The 8,260-nt window shown below is 34.3% G+C and overlaps 1 protein-coding gene and 1 long non-coding RNA gene across 3 annotated transcripts in view; both read right to left on the minus strand.

Annotated features, from left to right (window-relative positions):
• Positions 1-8,260, minus strand: part of LOC143051556 (uncharacterized) — a 194,815-nt gene that overhangs the window by 58,689 nt on the left and 127,866 nt on the right. The gene's annotated exons all lie outside the window — the stretch shown is intronic.
• LOC143051507 (uncharacterized) lies at positions 593-7,221 on the minus strand. 2 transcript variants are annotated; one of them, XR_012970812.1, is made up of 3 exons: positions 7,122-7,221; positions 2,789-2,896; positions 593-1,173 (listed from the first exon to the last, which is right to left on the minus strand). It is a non-coding gene; the product is annotated as an uncharacterized LOC143051507 (long non-coding RNA). The 2 variants fall into 2 exon arrangements; XR_012970813.1 differs by having other exon boundaries at positions 7,117-7,181.

Consider the following 8,260-nt stretch of genomic DNA (forward strand, 5'->3'; position numbering starts at 1 on the left):
TATGAACATGTTAATGTACATATGTACAAAAGAGCAGCTACACAACATGTACATGATAAATGCAAGCAAAGAAAAATATCCAACATTTTTTGGTTCAAACATTCTGTGGATGTTACATTTGTACATTTGTACAGAGGTCTTGCTCAGTATTGAAGGCCAACATCAATATGACCAACAACTGAAATCAAAACACTTTATAATGCTTTTGAACATTTTGTAAACCTGTATAGTCTGTGTTATGAAATGAGATTGAAATATAAACCATGACAAACTATGATTTTCTTGTTCTCTGGTGGCTAATACATGTATATGACTAGTTGTTCTCTGATTGAGAGTTGTTTCATTGGCAATCATATGTCATGTATGTCATATTCTTACTTTTATAATTACATGTACATGTAACTACATAGGTGGTGCATCAGTGAATTGCATGCTTACATTTGTACATGTACAATGTACATGATGTAATTTGTATATATGTCTGAAATGTACATATGATATCTGTAAGTTTTCTGGTAGGATTAATATCTATATTGAATTACTTTTTACATCGCTTTCTTGTAATTGCCATAAAAATAACAAAACACTCATAGAAGTCTTATAAATGAATATTTCAAAATTCCCCTTTACCATGTTTACAGTTCAACTGAATATCATATGTCTATCTGTAGATCTCTCACTCGTCTTGGTTAGATATTGCAGATTTTTTAAAACATTTCATGAAAGAGACATAAAATTACATTTCTGACATCCGTGAAATACAATATTTTAACTGAAATCCTTTTTGAAACTCCTATTTTAAGACTATTCACAAATCTCCAAACGGCCTTTATTATGTATATTTGGTATTCCTTTTAACTGTCACATGTGTCAAGTAAAAACTCTTTAACATGGTATACATCAACTTCAATAATGATGAAAAAGAAGTTAAATTGTCCAATTAATAACATTCCTCTCTATTTCAGCATCAATACACTAAATTCCGATTCATTTGGTTTTGAAACAGTCAATGCTTCTACTTAGTACGGTACATTATGTAGAATTGCTGTCATTTTTCTATTTTTCATGGACATATTTGGTGGCTTTCTAGACAAATTTTAATCAGATCTTCCATAATGGCCATGATGAGTTATAAGTAACTTTTAACTGGTGTCTGACTGCAGGTCTTCATCCCTGAAATATGAAAATGCAAATATAATACAAGTACAATGTATATATCAAATGAAATTTTCAATATGAGAAAAGTAATCAAAAGTTAGTGCAAACATACTTCTTCAAAAAGTACTGTTAAAATGCTAACAAAATAATTCTCGTCCTTTTTTACCAGTAGTAATGTCTTCATTCAACATTTGAACAAAAAATAAATTTTCCAAACACATTTTAATAAGGCGCACTATGTAAAATGTAATAAATATTTAAATATTATGTTGAACTTCATTATTTTGTATCTCCTTTTCCAAATATGAACAGTGACAGGAATACTTCAATATCAACATGATCAATATCAAGAATCCACAAGAAATTTTAGCTAGCAAGTTCAGTATATTATTATTATCATGGTTATAGGCATATCTGTCATGTCTGTGTAAATAAATATTACTGCTCGTACATATATATACAGACACTGAAGGACGCCTCCGGGTGCGGGAATTACATGTTGGTGACCTGCTGTTATTTTTTTTTTATTTGGTCGGGTTGTTGTCTCTTTGACACATTCCCCATTTCCATTCTCAATTTTACTTCATTTTGAATTCAGAAATTATCATGATTTATATTAAGTACATTAATTATTGTATTGCAATTCTTGAAGAATGGAAAAAAAAAGTGAATTTGTAGGATACTTATACAAGTGAATCTTATTTACTTGTACATGTTGTATGGGTAAACCAAAAAATGGCATAGTTATGTCCCTTACACATTCAGAATGTTTTACATTGTACTTGTTTTACATCCTTTTTTCTTTCTTGAATTCTTGAGATGTCTTTGCACTAATCGAATTTTAAATTGTGTACTCTCTACAGATGTCTTTACTAATCATTTAAGTGTAATTTCATAGACAATGAAAATCCCATTTGTCTGTTATCTTCATACCACTGCTCATTTACAAGCCTCAAAGGAGCAATTTTTGAAAGCCTTGCACAAATATACAAGATCTTTGCTCAATCAATTTCTTTGATGGATTCATATAATGAGATGAAACATTGAACTTAAAATAAAAAAAAAAATTGAGCTAAACTGGGAAAAATCACCATGATCATTAAAGGCATGATTCACATCTCAAAACTTGAGGATTTTTTTTAGGATTGAAAGAAATGTTTACATGGTTTACTTGTACAAGTAAATTTTTGAGAAAATTAAGGCTAGATTATTCAAACATTATCTATTTACTTATACGTGTTATGTGTATTTTTTTTTACTTCTTCAAGTAAATAAAATAAACTTGTACAAATACATGTAGTACCCCTGACTATGTATGTGTCTGTAATATTTAATTGAGTACTTGTTTGTTGCTGTTTGTTTGTTTGTTTGTTCATTCACTTTTTTCTCACATAAATAAGGCCATTAGTTTTCTACTTCAACAGGTTTATTAATATTATGATTTGGCGCCTTTTAGAGAAGACAATGTGGCAGAATGTGTTTTTCTCATTGTTGAAGGCCATAAGGCCTAAATGATGACATATATATAGTTTTTAATTTCTGTTTAACTTGGGACCCTTCAGGTGAGTCGTCCCATTGTACATGTACAATAGTTAGATCATGTAGATAATTGCAGGATAAAACAATTTACCTGTCTATAATACATGTAATGAAGCTCTCCAAATTCAAACCATTACTTTATATTTCATCACAGCTTGAATGGCATACTGTAACCTCAATCCTGTTGTTGTCAGGTGACCTAAAAAAAAAGAGAATGTAATTATATACCTTTTTTTTTAAATAAAGGAGCATGAAAAATTGAAAACAGCAGGTTCAATAATTTCATGCGTCCATAGCACTTTTCTGGCTGAGTCTGGATTTACCTTCATCAGGAACGCTCAAAGCCAAACATTTAAAATCCAAAGATGTACAAGTAGTGAATAAAATTACAGAGCTATATGTCATGTATGTCAAAAATAGTATGAACCTGTGTATACATCGTAACATGTATAATCATGATAATGAATCATATATTTTTTAAAATAAAGAAATCACTTTTGCCATTCAATAGAAATACAATGTAGGAAGATGTGGTGTGAGTGCCAATGAGACAACTCTCTATCATGTCCATCCAAATAACAATTTATAAAAGTAAACCATTATACATGTGGGTCAATGTATGGCCTTCAACACGGAGCCTTGGCTCACATCAATAAACAAGCTATATAGGGCCCCAAAATTACAAGTGTAAAACCACTCAAACAGGAAAACAAACGGTCTAATCTATATAAAAAACAAGAAACGAGAGACACTTATAAATTACATAAACAAACGACAACTACTGTACATCAGATTCCTGACTTAGAACAGGTGCAAACATTTGCAGCGGGATTAAATGTTTTAATGACAATGTTTATATTAATGCAAATTAAATGAACCCAGGATATGCATGTTGCTAATTTTTGCTCGTCTTAATGTAATTTTTATGATTAACTAGAAGTGCTGAGAACACTGCTCACAATAGCCAGCCCCCTCCCCCACAAAAAATATAATATACTATAAAACAAACAAGTGAATCTGTGAGCTACTGATCACTTTTGATACCCCCATACACTTTAAGAATTTTAAGGTACACAGGAATTTGTTGAGTGATGAATATGAAAAAGCATCACACGGTATTGCTGACTCATATAAACCCTCAAACCAAATTTAAGAAGTCCATGTTATTTTCCTGAGAAAGATTCGACGAAAAATATTCAATTCTGGAACAGACAGACAGACTGACTTTAATATACCGTCAAAATTGACCGTTTCTAAACAGGCTGTGGCCTTTTCCATTTAATAAATGATATGATTTGCATCCGTTCATGCTTGTACACAATTGTCTGTTATACCATAATACACAGCTTTATTACAAGTGGGTTTTTTTCCTGCCTCTTGGACATGAGGTCTCGCAATGAAAATTTTAAAAATACCATTATGGCTCGATTCTTATTACTGGGTATATACATGTATATAGCTGAACACTGAACAGGGACACAGTTCAGATATTTGATATCATCCATGTACTCTAATTTAAGAGGGAAAGTGGATGCAGTGACTCTTCAATTTTAATACTGATTATAATTATTATATATACTGTATAAAAATAATATGTCATGTACATGATGTATGTCAAAAGCACGAGAAGGAAAATAAATAAGGGGAAACATGAAGCACACATCAAGTCATCCTACTAAACACGAAACATAGAAGATAAAACGTCTGAACACGAAAACAAGTTGGTGACCTTCTGCTATTGTCTGTTCTATGGTTGGGTTGCTGTCTCTTTGACACATTTTAATACGAAAGACACCGAACATATGTTCTCATAGTTTATGACTTTATTCATTATAGGTTGAAAAATACACAGTGGCGGATCCAGGAATTTTCATAAGTGGGGGCCCACTGACTGACCTAAGAGGGGGGCCGCTTCAGTCACGCTTCAATGATTCCCTATATAAGCAACCAAATTTTTTCTCAAAAAGGGGGGGCCCGGGCCCCCTGCCCCCCCTAAATCCGCCTCTGATACAGGCAAAGTTTAGATGTTTATGAAGTGTCCTATATTTTGACTTTAGTGGAACCTTATTATCTGATCTCTTAGTGCACAAGCCATTCCCTCTGCATTTTAGTAAATAAATTTTGCATTTGTTCTCATCAGTTTCTTCAACCAGGTCGTTATAATCTCAACTGACAGCAAAATTCTAGAACATATCGTATGCAGGCATATCCTAAAACATCTGGAAAAAAACAAAATCCTAACCAACTTAAACCACGGCTTCAGGTCAGGATACTCATGTGAAACCCAACTCATAACTACCATCAACGACTTCCTACAAGAACATGACAAGGGACATCAAATCGACGTAGGCATATTAGATTTTTCAAAAGCTTTCGACACAGTACCACACAACAAATTATTACATAAATTAGATCAGTATGGAATTAAAGGAAATACACACAAATGGCTTAAGAACTTCCTAACTGCAAGATCAATGAGAACCATCGTGGAAGGCGAATCATCTGGCGAAACAACAGTTGATTCTGGGGTCCCCCAGGGCACAGTCTTAGGACCAATCCTATTCCTGTGCCACATCAATGACCTACCAGACAGTGTAACATCATCAGTAAGACTATTTGCTGACGACTGTTTATTATACAGAACAATTAAAAATAGCCAAGACCAACAAAAGCTACAAACAGATTTGGAACAACTAGAAATCTGGGCCGACAAATGGGGAATGCGTTTCAACGCCAAAAAGTGCTATGTTCTATCCATAAACAAAAAAGCAGACAAATTCTACACGCTTAATAAACACATCCTACAAGAAGTACAAGTGAACCCCTACTTAGGACTCCAAATCTCAAACGATCTGAAATGGAGCTTCCACATAAATAACATCAGCAAGAAAGCCAACGCCACCTTGGGCTTTCTTCGGAGGAACTTGAGGAACGTACCAGAAGCATGTAGGAAAGTAGCATATATATCCCTAGTAAGATCAACAATGGAATATGGGGCAACAATCTGGAACCCATACATGAAAGGGGATATTGACAAACTAGAACGTATCCAAAACAGAGGCATACGATTCATCAAGAAAAACTACAGGAGTCGAGAAACAGGGTCGATAACTAATATGAGACGCCAACTTGAAATGGAGACGCTAGAGGAAAGAAGACACAGCCTCCGTCTTATCCTGATTTACAAGGTGGTTGAGGGTCTGGTGCCGGCTCTACCAGCCGACAATTTTGTCATACCAGCAAGACCTAAACGAACAATAAAAGCCAAAACTTATTCAAACTGTGAAACTGACAATATTATCGAACGTCAAGTTATCAATAACACCAAAGGACTTAAAGTACCAAATAGCAACAAACCACAGTACAAACATTCATTCTTTGTGGAAACAACTATTTACTGGAACCAACTACCAGATAAAGTTGTGCATGCAGGTTCTGTAGAGGCATTTAAGACCGCTCTACAAGAACACCGCCCATAACATCGGCGCTCTTCTCCACCGTGTATAAAAGCCTAAACAGGATTCTACACGTACCACTACAGATACAGACAGATATCTCTAGATTGTAATACCTGAATTACATCTAAATTACACCTAAGTCGTGTTTTTTCCTGACATTGGATCATATTGAATAAATTTTGCATTTGTTCTCATCAGTTTCTTCAACCAGGTCGTTATAATCTCAACTGACAAGTGCACGGCTACTTTAGTTATTTTCAATTAACCAACTTGCAAAAAGTAAAATCACAAAAATACTGAACTCAGAGGAAAATCAATTTGAAAAGTCCATAATCACATGGCAAAATCAAAAAACAAAACGCATCAAAAACGAATGGACAAGAACTGTCATATTCCTGACTTGGTACAGGCATTTTCAAATGTAGAAAATGGTGGATTAAACCTGGTTCTATCTACGAACACATGGATTGATTTGAGTGTCTGACGTCAGAAAAATTATATACGTCACATAAATTTGTCGTTCAATGTGCATACAATAGTTATCAAAAGTACCAGGATTATAAACAATTTTAAAATTTACATAGGCAATGTACGCATACAGGGTTAAAAAATCAAAAGTATGTAAGAATAAATTACAGAAATAGACCAGATTCAAACCAGTCCAAAAGTTATACATAGAATTTATGAGAATCCAAAACTTTTAAAATGGAACAATTTAACAGGACACAAAAACCTATCTACGAACACATGGATTGATTTGAGCAAACTGCAAGCTTCGCAACTACATTGAATTTCCAAATAAGGTAAACAGGTGGGCGGAGCTTAAACTCCGCTTGCTATTTTTCTTTTGATGAATACAGCTTTCACTCAAATTATTTCCATTTCTTGATGTGAAAATACATTATAATATTAAAAAAGACACCATATGCCATATATTTCATTATTCATGCGATACGCGTACCTTACCTATTGCTACATTTGTTACTGTGTCTGCAACGTCAAAAGTCGCCCGCCATTACACATTCTGATCTAGATAGGGGAAATAACTCCTGCATTGTTTTTTTATTCGGTTTTGCGGGAAAACCACCTTAATGTCGCTGCGAACAATTGAATACCAATTAACACTGGCCTACCACTAATGGTTCCCCTTGAACTGACCTCATCACAAACTAATCCATGATAACTCAGAAAATTTTCAAAGTCAATAGACCATGACTAAGGGGTTGGACCCAAATTATCTCCATTGAAATGATATATGCCGAAGCTTACACAACTACATACCAAATACCATTGATCTACAACTTGTGGTTCCCCATAACTGACCTAATCACAAACTAATACATGTAAAATAAGCAAAAGTTGCGAAGTCAATAGACCATGACTGAGGGGCAGGGCCATATAATCTCCATGGAAATAAGATGTGCCAATTCTTATACAATTACATACCAAATATGATTAACCTACCACTTGATATATCTTGACCTGATTAACAATTAAACTGTGCCCCTTTACTTGCCGACTTGTTTCTTTATTATTATGAGGCCGACTTCATGCAGGAACTTCTTAGGAAGAAAGATAAGAAGTTAGCAATATCCTTTAACTCTACTTTCCGCTATAAAGATGATGTTCATTCACTAAATAATTCAAAATTTGGTGACTATGTGGAACGCATCTATCCCATCGAGCTAGAGATAAAGGATACGACAGATACAGTTAAGTCGGACTCATATCTTGACTTACATCTAGAAATTGACAATGAGGGGCGGTTGAAAACAAAACTTTACGACAAAAGAGATGATTTCAGCTTTCCAATTGTCACTTGTGAACTTTCCATTTCTAAGTAGCAACATTCCAGCATCACCTGCATACGGGGTATATATTTCCCAATTGATACGATATTCCCGTGCTTGCATTTCCTATCATGATTTTCTTGATAGAGGGTTGCTGCTCACAAGGAAGCTATTAAACCAAGAGTTCCAAATGGTGCAGTTGAAATCATCCCTTCGTAAATTTTACGGACGCCATCACGAGTTGGTTGACCGTTTCACAAATGATATCGGATATGTTCCTTACGTCGTAACTACAATCCCCTTCCCTTTCATAAA

Source organism: Mytilus galloprovincialis, chromosome 11 (genome assembly GCF_965363235.1).
Source record: "Mytilus galloprovincialis chromosome 11, xbMytGall1.hap1.1, whole genome shotgun sequence".
Taxonomy (NCBI): domain Eukaryota; kingdom Metazoa; phylum Mollusca; class Bivalvia; order Mytilida; family Mytilidae; genus Mytilus; species Mytilus galloprovincialis.